The sequence below is a fragment of the Vombatus ursinus genome, unplaced genomic scaffold (assembly GCF_900497805.2).
Source record: "Vombatus ursinus unplaced genomic scaffold, bare-nosed wombat genome assembly UNPS02014776.1, whole genome shotgun sequence".
Taxonomy (NCBI): domain Eukaryota; kingdom Metazoa; phylum Chordata; class Mammalia; order Diprotodontia; family Vombatidae; genus Vombatus; species Vombatus ursinus.
Genome location: NW_020954554.1, coordinates 422,079 through 446,326, shown reverse-complemented (window position 1 = coordinate 446,326; position 24,248 = coordinate 422,079). Strand labels below are relative to the sequence as shown.

General features: G+C 38.1%; 1 pseudogene; it reads right to left on the bottom strand.

Moving 5' to 3' along the window:
* Positions 1–1,473: 1,473 nt before the first annotated feature.
* On the bottom strand, positions 1,474–1,893 carry LOC114045024 (annotated as a pseudogene).
* Between the last annotated feature and the right edge of the window lie 22,355 nt (positions 1,894–24,248).

The following is a 24,248-nucleotide window of genomic DNA, read 5'->3' as shown; positions in this document are numbered from 1 at the left end:
CAGAGCCACATAGGAGGAACTTGATGAAGTGATATAGAGTGAAGAATGTAGGGGCAGAAGAAAAATATGCACATTTTATACAAGAATATAAGTAAAGCCCACACTAAAAGGTAACAAAACTCAGATACATATGACTGCAGATTTAAACTTCGGAGGGACCCTGAGAAGTCCTGAGAAGTTAACTGTCTGGGTTCAGATAAATCAGTCAAGATTCAACTCCAAATCCAACACCCTTTCTATTACTAGGAAGTTATAGGTTGCCAGAGAGAATGCCTAGAGCCTAATTGAATGGGTTCAGAGGGAGGGTAAAATGTTTGCTTCAAAAGAGTGTATCAGCCCCTTGAAGGCAGGGATTGATTTTTAGTTTTTGCCTTTCATTGTATCCCCAGCACTTAAGATAGATTGACTAAATGTGTTCTCTGGTACCAGGTGAGTGTGTGTGTATAATCACTCTGCAGGGCAGAAATATTTAATTAATCAGATATTACAAAGATATTTCCCACTTAAGAAAAAGAAAATTTTCTAAAAAGAATACACCAAAATGATTGTGCATCATAACTGTCACTAAAGGCAATTTACCCAATTAAATAAAATCTTAATTTTTTTCCCAGTACATGTATTCATAAAGCAATCTTTTCAGGCGGAGTATACAACTAAAATTTACAGAACTACTTAAGTAAAATACATTTTACAATTAAAGTATGTTATAATTTAATCCTATAATTTCCAATATTCCTCTTCTCTCAATAACAAAAGAAATTCTAAAAACAAAATGTGACTTTAGGCATTTACCATGCCAATAAATAATTATTTTCAACCTAACACAAAAAGTAATTCATTATTATGTCTACATTTTGTGTCACTGAAATTTTCATTATGCTTGGTATGACTTTCCAAAATAAGAATTTAAAGTGAAATGTACAGCTATAGCTCAACTAATTAGAAGCATAGAAACTATACATACATACATACATACATATTTATACACATATATATGTACCTACACACACACACACACACTAATATAAACTCTACAGATTGCTATAGCAAGTTACATATAATAAATAGCACATGAATGAACAGTTTGCTGAATAAACCAAAATAAGCACCTCCCATTAAAATTACTTAAATTTAACAGTACTGACAAATTGGGTATGGCATATAATTTTATTTGCTTATTTATAATTTAGGTGGAAAATTTCACCATGATATATAGTGTTTTGTACAAGTGGAGATGATTTATGAAATGCAAGCTAATATTCAACATAACTCCTATTTTAGATCATTTCCCCTCTTCTAAAATTATGAATATGCACACCCTATTCAGTTTTGAGGCAATAACCTTAAAAAAAAAAAGAATCCTAAGACAGATTTTATGCCAAAAGCAACATCTTCCTATAAAAAATTATTTAAATGAGAAAAATCTCTAATGATTTCCCCCACCCCGAGATATTTCCTTGACTCCAAAAGGATCAAGACAATCTCTTCAGTTGTTCCTCAATACAACAAGATGTGTTTCTTCTCTTTACCTTCTAGATATCTGATCATCTTTAATGTTTTGTTTCAAGAACTGCTTTCCAAGATAAGTGGTAGCCATGCTGGTTAAATTGCTTTGGTTGCCTACTTTGCATCTGATGTAGCCATACAAGTTAGCTCCTTGTAGTACCACACCCATGGTGACTACTGCCAACCACTTCAATTTGAAGCACTAAAGGTGAATATCACCCACATAATTGGACAGAAAATTAATCCTAACCAAAAAGTTCGTGACTCAGCTTCTGAAGAGGTCCTTTTCTCTTGTTTCAATTCCTTTTGAGCCTCAAACACCCAGTGACTCTTTCCATCATCATCTATATGGTTCCACCAGCGCAAGCCAACCATGAGCCTCCCTGTTATATTCTGACGCAACATGGCCACTCTCCTGGAGGTGATTTTAGAGGTCATTAAGTCAAATCTCCTCTTCAAATAAATGTCCCGTAGAAGCTGAGTGACAAGCTTAGGGGTCATACAGCTAGTAAGTAGTTGAAGCAGAATTCGAACACAGGTCTTTTTGATTTCAGTTCAGTACTTTATTCACTGTACTGTGCTACCTTTTTTTTTTTTTTGGTTGATTTTTATTTTTGCTGTAACAGTTTAGTTATTTGGCTGTACACAGATGACTAATTCTTAAATGGCTCCCACATTGGTAACAATTGTTTCCTGTCCATTAGAATATAATCACATTCATTTTCGGGGTTGTTATTTGGTGCTCGCTATGTTTAGCATCTCCATACTTTTAGCTCAAAGAAAGTATTTGTGATGTCTTGGTGTGGGGTTTTTGCATAAACTAAAAACATTTGGCCTCTATAATTTAATAATTGTATGCCATATTTACCAACATTTTCCACTATGTTGCCATTCCCATGTTCACAATGAAATCACAGAGTATTGAGGTATATGTTGATTAAACTTGGAGGTTTTTATCCAGTTCTTCATTGAATGTCTTGGTGCATAAGACACAATTTTTTGGTGCTTTTTGTAAATGCTTATCTTGTACACTGCAATATGTGGTGATCAGGTGTCCCATCAAATATTTGTTGTTACCTTTGGACATATGGTAAAACTAACACTGTTATCTCCATCATTTTCCTCTTGAAAAAGAAACTGTTAGCCATCTTTACATTTAGCTACAATTTCTTATCATCTTCTATTTTTGATTTTTGAGGGGAGGTGATGTCAAGATCGATGTGATCAATTGCTTCCATAGTTTTTGGTCATTGACCAAAGATTTTATATTTAAAGTACTAATAGCTAAGTTAATATTCATAGACATTCTAAAATTTGAAATTCTAATTCTCTGTCCTATTTTCTGCCATTTGGTCATTGTTATTATAAACACATAAGGGATTACATAAGATGTAATCTCATTTCACATTATTCTTCATTTCATAGAAAACCATGGCTAAAGGATTTATCATAAAATAACCATCCTGCTTGTGGCAAACCTCTTCCTACTTAATGAGACTGATCCTTTGAAAGCAGCTATAACATGTTGTCACACTGGAAGCCTTTGCAGGATAGTAGACTCTTCTAGAGTTTACATTTCTCATGAATGGCTTCAGAGGACTCTGATATATATATCCCATACCTTGATGCAGCATTGCATTAGGACTTTTTGGAGAAATTATTCTATCACCATCCAAAATAATGTTAATATGAGCTAATAATTATTTAACATCTAAAGTCTGCAAAGAACTTCACACATATTATCTCATTTGAGCCTCATACCAGCCTTTTTGCATACTGTAGGTACTAATAGTATTATTTTACCCATTTTACAAATGAGGAAACTGTGGCTTAGAGAGTTGCTTGATTCAGTTCAGTGGACAATTTTCAAACAGTGTCTATAGACACAGAATGAAAATAAGAGCAACACATTTATTCCTGCATGGATAGGAATAGGAGTCACTTGTACCATCTAGAAGTTTCAAGGTGGGCACCAAGGTTATATGAGTTCCACATATAAAAAGAGAAGACCAAAATATAGGTGGATGCTATATTTGTGCTTCATTTATATGTCCTGTTTTTGTTTGCAGATAGCACTTGGGCTGCATTTGGGGAGAAGTCATTTTTTTTGTCTTCATTAACCTTTACAAAGGAAGGTTGTAAGGTCAAACTGATTTGAATTATTGAATAGGTTTTCTCAGTAGTAAGATTTGTTAGTTCTTTCCACAGTCAGCTGACTTATCTTGAACAAAAACAAGTGCATGCTGTGTGCTTTGATTTATTTTTTACTTGATTAGAACATTCGTGCTCTAAATTACCAAATGGAATTATGGTGTATATGTTTTATGGATATGCCTTCTAGTAATCGCCATTAAGTCCCACAGGATACAGCAATGTACAGTACTATATGGCCAAAGCTCTCAGCCAGCTGTCAGGCAGTACAGCTGGCAAATAACATATTGCTAAGCTTCTCTAGCAGTAGATCACAATAGATCCCTCATGGCCCTGAAGATGCTTGAACATGCATAGAGTCAGCTCCACTGGCCTCCCAACATGAGACTGCCTAGGGCAGCTTTATGCTGATGTAGATAATTAAAACCCAAAGTGAGAGGTGAGTTCTATTCCCTTTAACCAAACTTGAAGAGCCTTTCCCACCCTACAACACACACACACACACACACACACACACACACACATACACACATACACACACACACACACACACACACATACACACATACACATACGTATTCCTCCGCCTCTCAAGATTATTCTTAGCCTTATCATAGTCCCTGGGCAACAGAATTGTGTTCATTTTGACATTGGATTAATCCTGTTAAAATTAATGCATCAAAAAATTAAATTAATGCATAAAAGCTTATATAAGAAAATAAAGTCAACATTGAGAATCAAATTGGGAACCTCTGAATACATTTCATAAGTGATTGAAGATACTCTTGGAATTCTGTCAAAACCTCCAAGGAATTATAAGTCATGACATCTGTTGACAAGTGAAGTTACACCTGAGTAGGTTATAATATATTATCAATGAATAATTGTTCAGTTGTGATATAAAATCATGAAGATGTATGTGACCAGGAAAGGAGGTGGCCTATTTTTATAGTGAAAGTAAAGAATACTGGATGGGCAGCCTGTGTACTCCATTGGTGTTCACACTTTGTCACAAGTTCTAGAATAAGGCCTTCAGCACACTAGGTGGAACTCCCTCTGAAAGATTAATGGGAAGACACAGACGAGAGTTTAAGAGGATAAGATGGTGTGGACGGCTCATGCTCTTCATGGTTAGGAGAATTATCCACATGGATGAGATCACACATCCACTAAATCATCCAAGCAAGGTCAAATGTAACTTGTAATTAATTTCAGTGAGTTAACAAGCACTTATTAAGTACCTACTTTGTGCCAGGACCTGTGCTAAGCAGTGGGGATACAAAACAAGATAGTTGAAAGTTCTTATTCTCAAGAAGCTTGCATTATTTTGAGGGAGACAACACACTGTGTATTTGAGATAAATTGTAAGTGATCTACAGAGAGTAGGCACTACCATTGAGGGGTATCAGGAAAGTCTACTTGTAAGTGGGACTTAAGCAACTTGAAAGAAGGCAGGAGGCAAAGTTGAAGAGGGATAGACTTCCAGACAGAGAGGACAGCTAGCAAAAATAGCCACAATCTAGTGATGGAGTGTAGTGGGCAAGGAACAGTAAGGAGACCAATTTCACTGGATCATAGAGTACATGCAGGTGAAGAGTAAGATGTGAGAAGGATGGAAAGGTAGGAAGGAGCACCAGGTTATGAAGGAGGTTGAAAGCCAAACAGAGGATTTTCAGGCCTGCACTAGAGTTTATTTTATAAGGGGTAGATATGGTTAGACTATTACCTTATTTTTTCCCAATTACATGTCAAGACAATTTTTAGTATTCGTTTTTACAAGATTTTGAATTCCAAATTTTTCTCCCTTCCTCCCTCCCCCTTCCTCTTCCAAAAACTGGTAGGCAATTTGATATGGCTTATACATGTGTTATCATGTAAAACATATTTCCATATTAGTCACATTTGTCAAAGAAGAAACATCGAAAAAAAGACATGAAAAAGAATAAAGTGAAAAAAATATGCTTCACTCTGCATTTAGAGTCCATCAGTTCTTTATCTGTATGTAGATACCATTTTCCTTCATGAGTGCTTTGTATGTCTTGCATCATTGTGTTGCAGAGAAAAGCTGAGTCCATCATAGTTGCTGATACTATGTACAATGTTTTCCTGGTTCTGCTATTTCACTTTGCATCAGTTTGTACAAGTTTTTCCAGGTTTCTCTAAAATCTGCCTGTTGATCGTTTCCTATTGCACAATAGTATTCCATTACATTCATATACCACACTTTGTTCAGCTATTCCCCAATTGATGGCCTTCCCCACAATTTCCAATAATTTTGCCACCCTGAGAAGGGATGCCATAAATATTTTTGTACACGTAGGTCTTTTTCTCTTTTTTATGATCTCTTTGGGATACAGACCTAGCAATACTATTGCTGGATCAAAGGGTATGCACAGTTTGGTTGCCCTTTGGGCATAGTTCCAGATTGTTCTCCAGATTAGTTGGATCAGTTAACTCCACCAACAGTGTATTAGTGTCCCAATTTTCCCCCACCCTCTCCAACATTTATCATTGTCCTTTTTTTGTCGTATTAGCCAATCAGATAGGTGTGGGGTAGTACTTTAGAGTTGTTTTAATTTGCATTTCTCTAATCAAAAGTGAATTAGAGCACTTTTTCATATGTGTGTAGATAGCTTTGATTTCTTCATCTGAAAATGGCCTTTTCATATCCTTTGACCATTTATCAATTGGGGAATAGCTTGTATTGTAAATTTGACTCAGTTCCCTATATATTTGAGAAATGAGGCTTTTATCAGAGACATTTGCTGTAAAGATTGTTTTCCAGCTTTCTGCTTTCCTTCTAACCTTGGTTGCATTGGCTTTGTTTGTGCAAAAGCCTTTTAATTTAATATAACCAAAACGATCTATTTTACATTTTGTAATGTTCCCTACCTCTTGTATGGTCATGAACCTGTGACTCAATTGACTTCTCCTTTAAGAATTTGGATGTTACATGATTTGGCACATATATGTTTAGTATTGATATTACTTCATTGACTATGGTACCTTTTAGCAAGATGTAGTTTCCTTCTGTATCTGTTTTAATTAGTTCTAGTTTTGCTATTCCTGGATACCTACAAGAATTGCTATCCCTACTTTTTTTTTTCACTTTAGCTGAAGCATCATGTTCCTTGCAGTTTTCATTTTGGGTTCTCTTCCCTGATGTGAGCAATGGATTCTTTCAATGCCTATTTTGTCCTCTGGTTCCAGGATATCAGGGCAAGTTCCAGGATATCAGGGCAGTTTTCCTTGACAATTTCTTGAAAGATGCGGTCCTTTTGATTATGGCTTTCAGGTAGTCCAATGATTGTGACATCTCTTCTAGATCTATTTTCCAGGTCACTTCTTTTTCCAATAAGGTATTTTTTACATTTTCTTCTCTTTTTCATTCTTTTGAATTTGAATGACTGATTCTTGGTGGCTCATAGAGTCATCCGCTTGCCAAATTCTAACTTTTAAGGAGTTGTTTTCCTAAATTAGCTTTTGTGCTTTCTTTTCTATTTGGCCAATTCTACTTTTTAAGCAATTGTTTTTTTTTCCAAGCTGTTGAAGCTTTTTTCTTAATTCTTTTGTGTCACTCTCATTTCTTTTCCCATTTATTCTACCTCTCTTACCTGATTTTTTAGCTCCTTTTTGAGGTCTTCCATGAGTTATTTCTGGACTTGAGACCATTTTCCGTTTTTCTTTGGAGTTTTACTTATAGATTTTTTGACATTGTTATCTTCTTCTGAGTTTGTGTCTTTATCTTTCCTGTCCATAGTAACTCCGTTGTAACTTTCTATGGTCAGATTCTTTTTTTATTGTTTTTTGCTCACCCTTTTTGGCCTTATTCCTGTCTTTTAAATTTGAGCTCTGCTTCTGGTGTCACAGGGGCATCATCTTAAGCTTCTTGTGCTAATGCCTAAAGACCCTATCTGTTTACCTGGTGCTGCACTGACGTTGCCCTGAGGCCCATGGGGGACCTCCTGTCTGGTCTTTCACTGAAGGAGTGGGGTGAGGGGTGGCTGGCGCTGCTGGAGGCCCTAGGGATCTGGCAGCTTACCTAGTGCTGAACTGGAGTTGTAGTGCTGGTCGTAGAATCTGGTTTGTGCTGAGGCCTGTGGGCTGGTTCCTCAGGGATACACTGAAGCATGTGTAGGTCTGGCTGCTGGAGGTTGTCTGTTTGCCTGGGGCCATGCTGAAGCACAGGGCAGTTCTCACAGCTGAAGTCTGCCTGTTGCCTGGCTATGCTGAGGCATATGGGGGGTCCTGGTGTTGATGTTTGCCTTCTACACCACACTGGGGCTCAGTATCTCCTGCTGGTTTGCTGAGGTGGGGCTTGCTCCTGGCTTGCTGGGACATTTCCTGACCTGGACTTCGCTCCCCTTTTACCTGAGTGAGACACACCTTTCCTCCCAATCTTCCAACTTTCTCAGGCTCAAAGATTGTTCACCCTGTCTTTTTTGCTGGTTCTGCTGTTCCAGGATTTGTTTGGGGGTGCTATTTTATGGTTGTTTGGAGGTGAATATGGGAGAGTTATGGTGACTTACTGCTAACTCTGCCATCTTGCCCAGCAGAAGACATTCTTATAGTTACACAATTGGATGTGGATTTCTTGAAAATAGGGAAATGGATTTCTTGAAATAGATCTCTGGAAAAAAACAGGCTTTGGTAAGGACTGTTCAGACTATCACTTTAGAAAGATCAATTTGACAGCTGAGTGCAGGATGGCCTGGAGTAAGGAGAAGATCGTGTTAAGTCACACATAGACACATAGTTAGATTTGTCCTCATGAAAAATGCTATTTGGGTTTAATTTGGAAGTACAGATTTTGTCTAAGTGAACATATATTACTTCAATGTGAAAATACCTTATGAGTTAGAAGTATTTTCCTTAACTTGTGTCATTTTAGATAGGTAGCAATCATTATTCTCACTGTCTTAACTATTTAAGAGATAGAAAAACATTTCCATTGCCACTTCAGTCTTTTGTAAACTTCCACCTGTGCTTTCGAAGAAAAAAAAGGAATGTTATCAGAGTAATTGGAAAGTCTATGATAACATGTTATAACTTTATTAATTATGTTTCTTAATGTAGTAAAAAATTAAATCTCCATGTGTATGAGTTTAGTTGCCCTGCCAAAGTTAATTGTTCCTCTAGAGATGCCAAGCTGAGGAAAAGAACACCTGCTGACTTTGGTATCTTAGTTTCCCTTGAGCGCTAACATTTTTCATGTAATTAGCCCTAGTGTTCTTTTTACATTAACAGATCAACTGATAATATGTTATGTTTTAAAGGAAGCAAGCAACAGGAAAGTGGGAATATTACGAGAAGTATATTTAAAGGGCACAGGCTTATTACAATAAAAAACACTCAAACAGTACTTTGAACTTAACCTTTACAAAAAGTATATTTACTTTGGATGTGTAATGCCAAATAAGGAGAAGGTCATGATTAAAAATATGGTCTCAACATTTGTTTATGTAATTAGTGTCATCCTCAGAATAAGAAGTACTTTGTGTTGTCCTTGGGCTTTGTAAGATACCCTGTGCTGCAGTCTTTTCCTGATGTCTCATTATAGAGTTGGAGTACTCCTGTGTTCTCTGGAAGGCCCAACCACAATGGGAGGGCCTTAGGTACAGGCCCAGTAACATTGAGTCATCATCCAAGGGCTGGTCTAGCTACTTTTAGAGATGCTCTTTACCGCAGAAGTAACTACTAATTGATGAATTTTTGGGTGTCACAACAACTCATGAGGACTATCTGGTAAGGCGTAGAGGGCTTATAAGTTGTGCCAACTGAGAGAACACACTGAAATGATGAGTCTTTGAAGTATTTAAATATATTCTATTCATATATAGCTGTAAACCATGAGAAAAACTTTAAACCTCAATTATGTTTATGATAGAAATGGACATTTCTGTGGCACCTTCAGATATGCAAAGCATTGTATATACCAAAGTCCTTTTGCATCTCATAACAACACTGAAAAAGTAAGGGATATAGGTATTATTGGAAGCAGCCAGGTGGCTCAGCAGATACAGTGCTGGGCCTGGAATCAAGAAGACCCAAGTTCAAATCCAGCCTCAAACACTCACTTGTTGTGTGATCCTGGGCAGGTCACTAAATCTGATTGCCTAATCCACTGGAGAAGGAAAGCAAGTCACTCTAGTATCTCTAGCGAGAAAACCTGCAGATAGGATCACAGAGAGTTGGACACAACTGAACAACACAGGTGTTATTATCCCCTTTTATCGATGAGGAAACCGAAGTCCAGAAAATTAAAGTGAATTGGCCACATAGCTATTAAGGATTAGAGCTGGAATATGTTTATGTGTTCTGTGTGTAAGGGTGGGGCTTAAGATTGATTGAGTCAATCAGATCTTCCCCCTTCCCACTTAAAGTAGCTGAGGTGCTACATCCTTATACCTTGGTCAGATAAGAGCCCCTCTGTTGAATCAATCAGTAAGAGATGTAATCTCCATGTGAACTATTGAATCAATCAGTTAAATATTTTAGACTAGCTGTAAAAAGTCCTTCAGCAATTTGAAAGTCTTAGATGGCCGTTGGATGAAATGCAGTCAACACTGCACAGTAGCTATATTCATATTGTTTGGAGGAGAGTTGCTCATACCTTGTGGGTTTTATATAGACAAGAAAATCCAAATCTCAATTTAATGTCTGACAGGCTAGAGGAGGAAGTCAAGTTACTGACCTATCCTTGAGAAAGAATAACTTGGAACAAGTGGATGTGAGGTAGAGATGTGGAGGAATACTTCTTTCTCCCCCACCTCCACCCCTTTGACCAGAGGAGGATTTTGCATTTCTAATTGGCATCCTCCTAGCTTCCCTGGAATGGCTGATGGCAGCATCCACATTGGGAGTTGAGAACACATTGAGCAAAGACAGCTTTAAGACTCTGTGAGGAGCCAAACAGAGAAGCAATGTCACACCTAAAGGGAAATTCATGAGTATTTTACTCAACGGGAGAAATGCCCTCGTGTTAGAGAGGAAGAAGCTGAGGCCCAGAAAGGGGAAGAGATAAGGCTTCCAGATTATCATGGTGAATTTCTCAAGACTAAGGGTGGTTGACATGGAAGTACAGTATCAAAAAAAATTAAGAAGCATGGGCTTAAAACCAGAATCATCTCCCAAGCAAAAGCAAGTGGTTTAAAGGCTGTGAAAGATCATTTGAAGAAATGGTTTGATTTTGAAAGTTCTCAGAGAAATGCATGCTTCAGGGAAGTTTTTGAACAATAACAAATCCCCTAGCCAAAAGGTAAAAATTTAAAATAATTCATACTTTTCAAATCAGGATCAACAAATTACTATCAAAGTATGAGAGTCCTCGAAAAGTTGTATTTTTGAAATCACTAAATGTTTTAGATAAAGAAAAAAATGGAAAATAAGAGGACAAATGAGGTGGGAACAGAGTAATTATGGTGCCAAATGCCTACTTTTGAACAGGGAGAAATATAAGTTAAAGAAACAAACATAGATACTATATTTAGAATTCTTTTTACTAGTTTTAGGCTAATAATAATAGTAAGAAGTATGATTTTCTAAAGCAGATTAGTTACTTGAAAAGTACAGAGGATATATGATTCTCCTATGTTTATATTTTGTTGTTTGCAAAAAAGAAAACAATTGAGCATTGATTTGGTAAAGCAAAAGACAGCTGAAAGATTGTTATCCAACAAGGAGTTTCATTTGTATATGTTAAGATCATATAGGATCTTTGGACAAAGGCAGCCAGTGACCATTTTATTATTAACCTCAAATGAGACTACAACAATAATAATTATTATTATTTGAATAGTGCTTTAAGGTTTACAAAATATTTTACATGTGTTACCTCTTTTGATCCTCTCCACAAGCACGAACGAGATAGATGCTATAATTATCTCCATTTTAAAAATGAGAGAATTGAGGTTCAGAGGTTAAGTGACTTACGTAGGGTCAGAAAGCTAAGTGACTGAGGGAAAATTTGAACTCAGGTCTTCCTGATTTTAAGAAGATATGTGGTTGCCAAAGATGTTGGCAAGAGATTTCAGGTTTGGTTTGGTTTCGTTGGTCTTTACATTAGAGTGGGAAGAGTCTAAAGAGGCAGTGAGGCCTGTTAAGAGACTATTATATTAGGTGCCTGCAATAGGGCAGCAGAGAGGGGATGTGTGTGAGAGACAGTGGGAAGACAGAAACAGAACGATTTGGCAGCTGATCAGATCTTTGTGGTGAAAAAGAGTGAGGGGTTGAGGATGAACCAAAATCAAAAGATAATGGAGAAATAATAACATGTATGTCAAATCGTATTGCTTTCATTTATCAAAACATATAAAGAAATTTACTGCTATCAAGATTACTTCAAAATGACTGTCAGAAATCAAGGATGAATTTAATAAATGGAAGGCCATCACCTGCTCATGCTTAACTTGAGAAACAGTGAAAGTGTCAATAATTTTCAGTGTAACTTACTGATTTAATACAATATCAGTCTCAAGGCCAATTGAATTTTTCACATAACAGAATTCATATGGAAAAGCAGATAGACACAAATATGAAAAGCCTATGGAGTATTATTGATATTTAGCTTGCTTTTGGTTATTCCTCACTTTTGCTATGTAATCATCCCCCTCTTTTTTGGATCATCCATCTGTCTAATGATATTCTTTATGACACTTCTCCTGCACAATTCGTTGGTCATATATCACATCTTGTTTATGCCTACCATGTGCCTTTCCATTGCCCTCTCACTGACCCACAGCTTTCATTCTTGGGAGTCTGTGGTGAGACGAGACTCATTGCTATACAATGTCATCAAAAGAATATTGATGTTAAAAGACAGGCTTTTATTTCAAAGAGAAGGTTGGATTCATTAAAAACAATGTAGTTTCCCAAAGGCAATCCAGTCTTCTGCCTATTTTATTCTTTGGTTAAGTCATTGTCTTTATGCAGTTTTTCTCCAAGATATAGTCTTCGTTTTGTTTGTTTTCTTCCTAGTTGAATGTATTGGAAAATTTGTTTTCAAAATTAAAGTTAATCAAATGCTTTAAAAGTGCCTATTTTATACAAGGCTCTTTTCTCACAGCTGGAGGCAACAAAAATGGAAGGGGAAAAAAAAACAGATTCTTGCCTCAAGTTCTTCCATTTTAATCAGCATGATATAACTTGTGCACAAATAAAAGATAGAAGGGATTGGTACAAATGAGATAGCCAGAAAAAGTGCTCTGAAAAAAAATTGTGCTGAGAGCAAACAGTACCCTTAGCTTGAGATAGTTGATTTTGGAGAGAGTCATTTCCACCTCTCTAGAAATCTTCAAGCAAAGAAAGAATAAACATTTGTTGGATATATTGTAGATGGGATTTGTAGTCAGGTATGGGTTGGTGTTCCTTCTTATTCTGAAATTCTCTTATTCTGGTTGAGGGATTATTATTGTTTGTCCTTAGTTTTCATAGAGGACCGATGACATCACAGGGTAATGTCTTAACTTGTGTGTGAATTGGCTTTAAGTGAGGCAGAGTTGCACAAAGTTGTCAGCCTCAGTCTTCCAGAGTCATTGAAAGCCAGTGGCAAGACAAAGGTCAGGATGACTGGTGATGGCCTGAGGTTCATTGGATGACCTTGGTGTCTTCAGTGTTCTCCACAGTGCCTGCTTCAGATTGCCCTAATTTGCCCATTCCATTGGGGAAAGTCTTCACGTGTTTGGGGTAGATACCCCCTAACTCACTGATGGATTTGAGGTCTGTGGGTTACTCTCAACCTGGTTTAATCTGTCTGCTGAGATGGTATACTGGGGTGTGGTGAAGAAGCTGCAGTCTTTTGGAGTTACAAGTGAGAGTTGGGTGACAGGTGGACACCAAAGGTGGATGAGCAGCCCTGAAAAGGGTTCTGTAAGCCCTCATATCAAAGGTGCTAGTTGTCCTTGAACTTCCCAGTTGAGGGATGGGGTAGAGAGCAAGGAAGGACTCCTGGAAGAGGCACCTGAGCTGGAACAAAGAAAAGAAAGACTTCGCAGGCCACGACAAAGAAGGAATGAATTCCAGGGAGGCAGTATGGCCTACAAGAAGACAGAGAAGTTAGAGAGTTCAGTGAAAAGCCAAAAGTGCAGTTTACCTGGATTGTCAAGAGGTAATATGAAGTAGTGGCTGCAGATGTGGACTTAGAGTCAGCAAGACGTGGGCTCAAATCCTGCAGCTGATGCTTACTGTGTGACTATGAGCGATTGACTCAATCTCTCAGAACCTCACTTTCCTCATTCGTAAAATAGATATTGTAGTACCTGTAGGAAGCCCTCCATGTGCTTATTCTACAGCTTAGCTTATTTGCAAATATTTGTTTGCATGTTGTCTCCCCCAAAAGACTGTGAGATCATTGAGAGTAGGGACTGTCTTTTAACTTTCTTGATATCCCTAGCACTAATGCCTGGCACATAGGAGGTACTTAATAAATATTAATTGACTCAGATCCTTGTGAATTTAATCTCATATGAATAAAAAATTATTAAACCAGAGAGATAATTTATAACCTTTTGTCACCCCCTGCCCTCTCCTGTATTCTAAGTCTTGGAATCATACACTATAGAATGTCAAAGCTGGAAGAGATTTAAATATGACCAAATTCTTCCCTTCACATTTGTAAAATGGAGAAATCAAGACCAAAAAGAGTAAGTGGTTTGCTGGATCAGCCCAGAATCTGGTATTTTGCTATTAATTTTGTGTGTAATAGTACAACTGCTTTTAAAGACACATTAAAAGAAGGGGATGTGTTTAGGGGACTGTGAAAGTCAAAGTGAACTTGCCTCCTCCTAGCTTCTGGCCCTAGGCTAAACATCTCTTTGGATCTCCATAGCTACAATCTTGACAAATGTAGCTTGAAGGCACACTTCTCTGTAGCTTATCTTTCTAGCTTGTTGATAAATGTGTCTTCAGATTCAGAAACCTCACTGAAATCCAGATAAGTGACATCTGTAATTTTCCCATTGGCCACATAGCCTGTCATTCCATCTCTGAAGGAAATGAAATTGTACTAGTACAATCAAACTCCATTATTATATGCTTGAAATAGCATTTATGCAAATATTATCATATTTGTAACAGTACCCTGTCATTCAAATGGAGAGCCAACAGTGCTAGCATTATAAGGTTATCACATAAATACTAGAGACATGTGGTATTAGTCCTATAATATCAAAATCTCAGTTATAGATATTGGTCTTTTGAAAGCTCTTAGGGGCAGCTAGGTGGCACAGTGGATAGAACTCTGGCCTTGGAGTCAGAAGGACCTGGGTTCAAATCTGGCCTCAGACACTTGACACTCACTAGCTGTGTGACCCTGGGAAAGTCACTTAACCCCGATTGCCTAAGCAAAAAAAAAAAAAAGCTGTTGAAATCATATCTTTGTTTTCCTGGTCATTAATAATAAATAACTAGCATTTTTATATAGCATTTTTAAGATTTGCAAAGAACTTTGCAAATATTCCCATTTTAGTAAGTGTCTGAGGCTGGATTTGATCAATTCAGGTCATCCTGACTCTAGGTCCAGTGCTTTTATCCACTGTGCCGCTTAGCTAATAGGTGAAACCTGACATTTTGAGAGTATATAGTGTTCCAAATTAGCACCCAAATACGTCTATTTCACCATGGCAGAGTATTAACTAATAAAAGTTATTTTGCTTTGGGAAAGCTTTTTTTTTCACCTCAGTTAGCATATTTTTTCTGTTTCAACTAATTCCAAGGTATTAGAAGCACAAGTGCTAAATTATGTTCCAAATCCTCAAGAACTGTTTTAAAAGTAGGTCTTCATTTATGTTATTTTAATGAGCAGACTATCTTTTTAGCAACTTCCTTAAAGAAGGGAAGAAGGGAACAAGTGTTTACATTGTACCTACTATGTGCCAGGCATATGCTAAGCATTTTTTCTAAATATTACCCCATTTGATTCTCACAGTGACCCTGCAGAATAGGTGCTATTGTTATCCCTGTACTGTATAGTTGAGGAAACTGAGGCAAACAAAGATTAAGTGACTTGCCTTGCTTGGATTCCCAACCTAATAAGTGTCTGAAACCCAATTTCACCTCAGGTCTTTCTGATTCCAGGCCTAGTGCTCCATAGCTAGATGTAATTTAGTTTTTAAAAAGAAGGAATCAATCAATCAGGAAGCATTTAAGCACCAGCTATGTGGCATAGTCATTCTCGTAGTCAGAAAGACCCAAGTTCAGGTACTGTCTCCGATAGATAATGTGAATCTGGATTTCTTTGGAAGTCACTCTCTGAAGTTGCAGATACTCTTCTCACCAGGAACTTCCCACATCAATGAAATCATATGTTTAGTAAAAAAAAAATGGTACACACTCTGCTAGGGGCTAGGGTACAGAGATAAAAAACAAATAGTCGTTGTACTAAAGAAAGTTTTATTCTCTCAGAGAAACATATGTGTGTACATATGACTACATTAAAATCCAAAGTAAATACAAGTTAGTTTTTATTGTTGGAGCAAACACTAGAACCTGCAGAGATCAGGACAAAACATTTATGTAGGGGACTGGGTATTGTTTGAGCTGAGCTTTGGAGGCAACTTAAGGCAGGATTGATGGAGAGTTTGTTCCACGTCTAGGGGCAGCCCATGTAAAGGCACAGAGAAGAAAGATGAACTGATTCTCTGTCATAGGCTGGTTGAAGCAAAGTGCATGAAAAGGAGTTCCAGAATACATGATGTATGGAAATATAGGCTGGAGCTAGATTTGGAAGGACTTGATTGCCAAACAGAAGAGTTTATATTTGATCCTGGAGGCAAAAAGGAGTTTCTTGAGCAGTTAGTCAACAAGCATTTATTAATTACTTCCCAGGTTACCAGGTACTGTGAAGGCCGAAAGACCCTTACATGCAAATAACTATGTCCGTACGGGATGTATGCAGTGTAAATGAAAGGTCATCTCAGAGATCATGAAAGGCCACTGCAGAAGGTGAGGTTCAAGTTGTATCTTGAAAGAAGCAAGGAGATATCAAGGGGCAGAAAGAAAGAGGGGAAGCATTCCCAGCTTGAAGGATAACCAGTGAAACGGCGTGGAGTTGGCAGGTGGAGTGTCTTGTGTGAGAAACAAGAAGGAGGCCATTGTCACTGGATCTCAGAATACCTAAAGGGACTGAGGTGGCTGAAGACTGGGAAGGTAGGTAGTAGCCAGGTTATATGTTGGATTCTGGAAGGAACAGGGAACCAGTAGATTTTTTTGAGAAGTAAATGGAGAAGAAAATGGCGAACCACTCCAGTATCTTTGCCAAGAAAACCCCATGGGCAGTATTGATATATTATGGTCCAAAGGGTCACAGAGTCCGACACGAATGAATGACTGAACAATAACAAGAGTTTTTGAATGAGTATGAGGTGTGATGTGCTCAGACATATGTGTGCTCTAGGAAGATGACTTTGGCAGCTGAGTAAAGGATGGATTAGAGTAGAGGAAGACTTTAGAAGCAGGAAGCCCAACTAGAAGACATGCAATGATGAAGACCTAAGGGAAAGTGGTAGCTGTGTGAGTGCAAAGAAGGGAATGCACAGGAGGGATGTTGTGAATCCTGGCCCTGTAGTACCTGGGCAAAGGCGCTTCATCTTTCTGGGCCTCAGTTCTTTTACTATAAAATGAAGAGGTCTAACTAGCTAACTGCTAATGCCTTTCTAGCTCTAACATTCTGGGATCCCTCTCTGGGCCCTTGGTTTCTTTGTCTTTGCAATACAAACACAGCTTTTGCACTAACCAAAAATGCTGAAGTTCCTCCCAACTATCAAGTTCTGTGATTCCAAAAATGATACAGATAGCAATGTAGGTCAGAGTGGCAATTTAGTACAAGATGGAGAATTCACACTAACTTACTAGGATCAAGGTAGTGCAGTAAGAGAGATGAGAGTACTGCATGTGGAGTCCCTGAACGTGGGTTCATATTCCTGCCCTGCTATTTACTATCTCTGTGACCTTGGGCAAATCTCTTCATTTTTGTGGCCTCAGTTTCCTTTTCTATAAAGTGAAGGACTTGGACTGAATGAGTCCAGATATCCCTTCCACCTCTAAATATGTGATCCGAAGTCCAAATGTGATTTATCTATTGATACAACAAGCCCTGTTTCAATAATGTCCCATTATTTTTTCCCCAAAAAATCATCCTCACTTTCCACTCCTTGGAATGCTTTGTTTTCCATCTTGTTTTCCTGTCCTGTTTTTAATTCTGAGTAGTCTGTTTTGTTAATTCACATATAAGATCCCTAGAAGATGATTAAGTCAGCATAGGAAAGGAATATCAAACACAACATTAGATTAGTTGTATACTTCCTTGCATATTGTTCCAAAGGTCTTTATCTCATGTGTAAATTTAACAGTAGATTTTCTTTATGAATGTTATCTTCCTACTGTTTTAAAATACCTTAGTATGTTTTTAATGCAGGTCTATTACTTCTGTTTTGCTAGTTTTACTATATAAGGAAGGAAATGTTCTTCAGACAATAAAATAGACACAGCAGAGAAGTCAAAACACATTCTGCCTATATAATTATATTTTGTGTCATTTAACAAAACTTCCCAAATGAAAATCACTGTTACAACTTTTAAAAATGAATATGGTGTGGCTTAAGAATCAACTCTCTACAAATATGGGGGGTAAGGAACAGAATTGGTATTTTGTGGTGGTGTTGTTTTTTAAAGAGTATCATGGGTGAAACCTAAAGAAATGTAACTGTAACCTTTAGGAAGGCTGAAAGCAAAGAACTGATTTCTGTCAAATCAAGATTAAAGCCTTGAGATATTTCCAAGCCCTCTTACCTACCTAAGTCTATAATTTAGTAATAGAAAGTAGTGAGAGTCTAATTCAAGTTCCAAGGACATAGAGCCCTAGAAAAACACACTTACATCTTTAGACTGACAGGTGATTTGTTCATTATAAGTAAAGGTTCCTTAGACAACAGTATTGCTGATGCACTCCATGGCTCATTGCATGGTTGGATCATTTGGTATAATGATCAGAGGCATTAGGCATCTCATGCTAAATCTGCAAGTATTTCTCTGTATCAAGGACTTTTTTGAAAAGAAAGGAAGCAAGTATTTCAAATTAATTACTCTATTGTGTGACTAAACAATGAGTGAAGTAAATGTGGCTCTGGTTCCCAACACCTGAAGTTTATATAACCTCTGGTCCAGAACCTCAGAGTGATCATTCAATCAACAAGTATTATTAAGTGCTTGCTGTGTTCAGGGCACTGGAGATACAAAAGAAGGCTAAGACAAGAACAGCTTCGTTCCTGCCCTTAAGGAGCTGGTTGTCTATCGGGGGAGACAATAAGTACATAAATAGATATATTTAAGATATAGATTATATAGGTGGAAAGAATCCTAAGAGGTGAAAGCACTAACTGCTGGCAGGAATTGTGTATGGGGGGGGTGGGGGAAGGGAGGAAAAGGTCTCTGGTAAAAGATAATATTAGATCTGAGTCTTAAATAAGCTAGGGATTCTGATAAGAAGAGGTAGGGAGGGAAGAACATTTTCAGCATGGGGTACAACCAATGCAAAGGCATAGAGATGGGAAATGGCATATCCTGTGCTTGAAACAGCAAAATTGTTAAGTATGACCAGATAGTAGATTGCCTAGAGGGTCATAAAGTGTAAAAAGACTGTAAAAGTAGGAAAGGTCCAGGTCATGAAGAATTTTAAATGCCAAAGGTTCCCACATTTTATCCTGGAATTAGTAGAGAGTATCTGTTCAGTAGGAAAGGTGGCAAGACCAGATCTATGTTTTAGGAACGTCGTGACAGCCTTAGCTTCTTAATGTCTTGGAGTAAGTAAAGACTTGAAGCAGGAAGAGCAAACAGCAGGCTATTTTAATAGTCCAGGTGTAAGGTGATGTGAACCTTTACCAAGGTGGTGGTTGTGTGAGTGGAGAGAAAGGAATGAGTGTGAGAAATATTGTGGATGTAGAAATGACAAGATTTGGCAACTGATTGGATATATGGCCTATGAAGAAACAGTCTGAGATAGAACCCAGATTGTGAAGCTGGAGAATGGGAGGAGAGTGATGCCATTGAGAATAATAATAGGAAAGTTCTGAAGAGTGGTAGATTTGGGTAGTTGTTTTGGGCATTTTTGAGTTTCAGACACCTATAGGACAGCCAGATTATAATAAAGGACCGGAGTTCGGGAGAGACAGCATATATAGATCCGGAGGTCGTTTGCTCAGAGATTATAATTGAACTCATGGAAGTTGTTTAGATAATTGAGTGAGTTTGCATAAGGATGGAGATCCAGCAAAGAAGACTATAAAGGAGAGGTTAAAAAAGTAGTAGTAGAAAAAATTGGATGGAAAGAGAGTATCCAGAGGAAAAAGGTGATTGACAGTGTCAAAGGTTACAGAGAGGACAAGAAGGACCAAGATCGATAAAAGGGCATTTGATCTGGCAGTTAAGAAATCATTGATAATTTTGTATAGGGCAGTTTCAGTTGAATGATTGTCAGAAGGTTTCAAAGAAAGTGAAAGGAGAGGAAATGGAGGCATCGAGTACAGATAGTTTTCTCCAAAAGTTTAGCCAAGAAAAGGGGGACGAGGAGAGACGTAGAATGATAGCTAATGGGGATGGTTAGATCAAGTCCAGAGGGAGATATGGGCATATTTATAGGTAACAAGTAAGGAGCTATAGATAGAGACTAAAGATTAGAGAGGGTAGACATGTTAGAGGGATATGCTAGAGAAGATGAAAGGAGATGGGAACAAGCATGCATGTAGAGGGTTTGGCATCAGGAAGGAGAATGGCTACTTCCTCGAGATGGACACGGGGAAAGGAGGGAATAGTGGAGGTGATGTCATAGAGCTGTGATAGGAGCAGAAGGGGAGAAGGCAGAGCGTTTAGTGAACAGTCTCAATTTTGGGGGTGATGTATGAGGTGAGGAGAGTGGTATGCAAAGTATAAGCTGAAAAAGTAGAAGTACCATAGTAGGTGTGAGGAGAGAATAGAGAGAGTTTACAGTGGGTGGAGAATTGATGACTGTGGAGGAGAAGGGTTGCCTTGCTATGCTGAGGGAATAGCTGACATTATAGAACATTATAGAACACTTCGTAGTTGGCCCAGTCAGTGTGGCTTCCTAATTTCCTCCAGCTCTGTTCAGCACCATGTGAATAAAAGTAAAGGGGGTAGATGGTAGGAGGAATTCAGAGCTGCACTTTAGTAAGTCTCCATTCATATTAGAACAAGAGAATTGAGAGTAGATGATAGTGTAAAGTTGAACTAATTCACTAAGGGATGCAAATTGAGAAGTGAGTGTAGCCAGAATAGGTGTGTTTGGAAATTATGTTGAGAATAATATACAAAGTTAGCAATAGTAAAGCCTAAAAAGGGCTAATATAATAAAAGCTTATGATCAGATAAAGTAACTTTATCTTATGTATGTGTACAAGTAGACGCTCACGTGTGTGTGTACGCATGTTTATGAATGTGAAAGTGGAATATTTGTGAGTGATAGCAAGCTCAGGGATATATGAACATCTCTGTATATAACTTCAGTGTAGTGGAAGAGTGGCTCATAGCCAGTGAGGAGCTGGAAAGTTCAGGCGTTTGAAGGAACAGCAGCATATGTGCTGAAATCCCCTGGTAAAAGGGCAAGAGTTAGAGTAGAGTGGATTCCAAGAGCCAGGCACTGAACTGAGTGAATAAGGAGGGAGTCATTAGATACCAGCCCCCAAGATCTGCATGAATGACAAATTTAAATACTGTGAATCTCCACAGTGGAGAGGTTTTTTGAGTAATAGGGGTAGAAGGAGAGTATGGAAGTTGTAATGAGGAGCAAGAGTGTTCTGACACCGAAACTATAACCCGTAAGTTGGGGTCTATGAGAGAAACTGTAGACAGGGCCATTTGTATCAGGAACAATCCAGGTCTCAGTGAGTAGGGAAAGATTGAAGGAGCAAGAAAGGAAGAGGTTAAAGGTAAAAAGAAGGTTGCTAATATAGAGCTTGGATTCCAGAGAAACATAGTGGCAGAGATGACAGATCTAGAGTAGGAATTTGGGGGGAAGGGTGCATGGGAATGAGGGTGCAAGACAGCTTAAATTGGGTAAGATTCATTGAGGTTTGGAGGTCACTGTCACTGGGATGGGGAAAGCAAAAGGGTGTAGAAGTCTGTTTATCGTTGAGGAATGAGTTCAAGAAGAGTATCACTGCTAGGGAGAGGTCCCTTGAGAGAAACAGGTGATTAGCTAATTTACAGTCTTCACCTACACATGGTATTGTTGTGTCCTGTCAGGCTCTGGGAAGCCCCCTTTTCTGAAGGTACAAGCAGAAGGAAGTGTGGATGGAATTTGGTCATCCAATTAGGAGGTAGTAGGTGGTAACAAGTGAGAATAGGGCCTAGTGCTGTTGTAGCCCAGTTTCTTTGGGAGGCAGTAAGGAAGCAGGATGTGGTGGTGTCCCAGGGCATCAAAGGACTAGGCCCAAACTTAGGGAGCTGACCCTCAAGTCATATATATTTGACATTTTTGCTCCCACCACCCAAGTTTCCCTAGGGACCTCAGACTTCACAACTATTATCTAAGTCTCTGTAGATATGAACAAAAGGGTAGGTAGTGTACAAGCACATGAGCTAGTAACACCTTATACATCTTATATTTTATACACGGAACCCCAAGATATCCCATCTTGGGATAAACCAAAATTGAAATGTAGCTTTTATTGTGCAAACTTCCATACTTATATAATAAGGAATGAGAAAAGGATACACTTCCCTTTGAAGCTGTAATTTGCTGTATTCTAGAGTTATGTGAATTGGTTGAAAGCATCTTGCTAATGTGTATTTTAGATCGAAAATAAATTGGTTGATAAGCCAAAGAAAGTGCTACTGGAGTCCTGATTGGGGAAAAATGGTTATTTCTTCCAGTGAGACAAGTATCTATTGTTTTTTAGGTTTTGTCATCAATTTGCTCATATCTATTTATGTCCAATTTGATTTTCTGTTAGGTTCTATTCAGTCAGATTCTTGGAGTAGCCCGGTAACCCACAGAAGGAACTTCAACAGTGGGGGGAGAATTGAGCTTGCCAGTTGGGTAGACTTACTTAATGTTCATTATTCATTATGACCCTATTCTGATATCTTGAGAGGCTTCCTTACATAGTGGGTAGATCAGTGGTTTGGGCATCAGGAAGACGAGTTCAAATTCTTCCTCTGTCATGAACTAAGTTCTCTTTACTGGGGCAAGTTATCTGTAAAATGGGATTAATAATTCCTCCCTCAAAAGCTTCCTTTGAGTGTCAAATGAGATGGGATATATTGAATCACTTTGCACACCTTCAAGCTTTATACACGTCAGTCGTTATTATCATGAAGTAGAGGTGATCTTGTGTCCTTGGATGTTATGCCAATAGAGCTCCTGCTATTCAGCCCTGGTTGTGGAGTAGGTTCTCTAAAGACATGCCTGGCTAAGTGCAGAGAGGCTCATTAGCTTGTTGGCCAGAGGGTGATGATTTTTACTGGCCGTAGCAATTGTGCTAAGTTAGACAGGGCTTGCCATCTGTGTCAGTTGTGAGGGAATGCCCACCGTGACCAAATACTAGATATTTAAATGTTGAAGTACTTAATAGTAATTTTGCAGTGATACATCTGCTAGAGAACTATGATGTCTCACATCAGTTGTCTGTCAGTAAGACAACAAGCCAAAAATCATAAATGAAGCCCTGATTTCTGCATTTGCTATTTTCTAAGGTGAAAATGCTCATGTTGAAAATTTAACAGTCAACTCTTTCCAGCTAGTAAGAGCTGTTTCAGCACAGTTCTGCATATCTATATCATCTATCTCTAGAGATAAATAAACATCTCTATCCATATGCAATGAAGAAGCCAAGGTCATCCACGGCATCATGGACCATTGGCAGTCATCTTGACTTTTGTCTTGCCACTGGACTTCAATGACTCTGGAAGAGAGGATAAGGCTAATGATTTTGTGCAACTCTGCCTCACTTAAATCCAATTCACTTGCAAATCAAGGCATCACCTGTGATGTCATTGGTCCTCTTTCAAAACAAAGGACCAACAATAACAACATATATTTAGAGAGAGGAAGAGAAAGCTTATGTTTGTAGTATTTTTAGCAGGTTGCATAATTTTTTCAGAAACTTGGTAAATAAATATGCCTGATATCTGTACTGAATAGATCTTTAAATGACCTTCATATGTTTTCCAAGAGGTATGATGCAAGCACTGCAACTTATTGACTGAAGCTACGGATCATAGGGCAGTCTTCATATGGACAAAGAGTGGAGGGGATTTTGGTAAAGTCTTACCCATTTTATCTCATGGTACACAGCCACCACCACAATGAGTAGTGTCATCTTTGAATGTAGACTACATTAGTTCAATGGGACATCCAGCATGCCAATATACTAATGACATGAAGATCATGATTTTAAAAAATCAAGTAGAGTTTGCTTGAATTCTCCAATTAAACCACTTAGAATGGATTTTCCTTACAGAAAAACCCAAATTACCGCAGATTAATTGCGTACAGACTAGCTGCTGGCCACAAGCTGAAATTGTTGGGTTTACATTACTGGGGGATTTACTACAGTGGTGTAATTTCTAAAAGATGATATAGG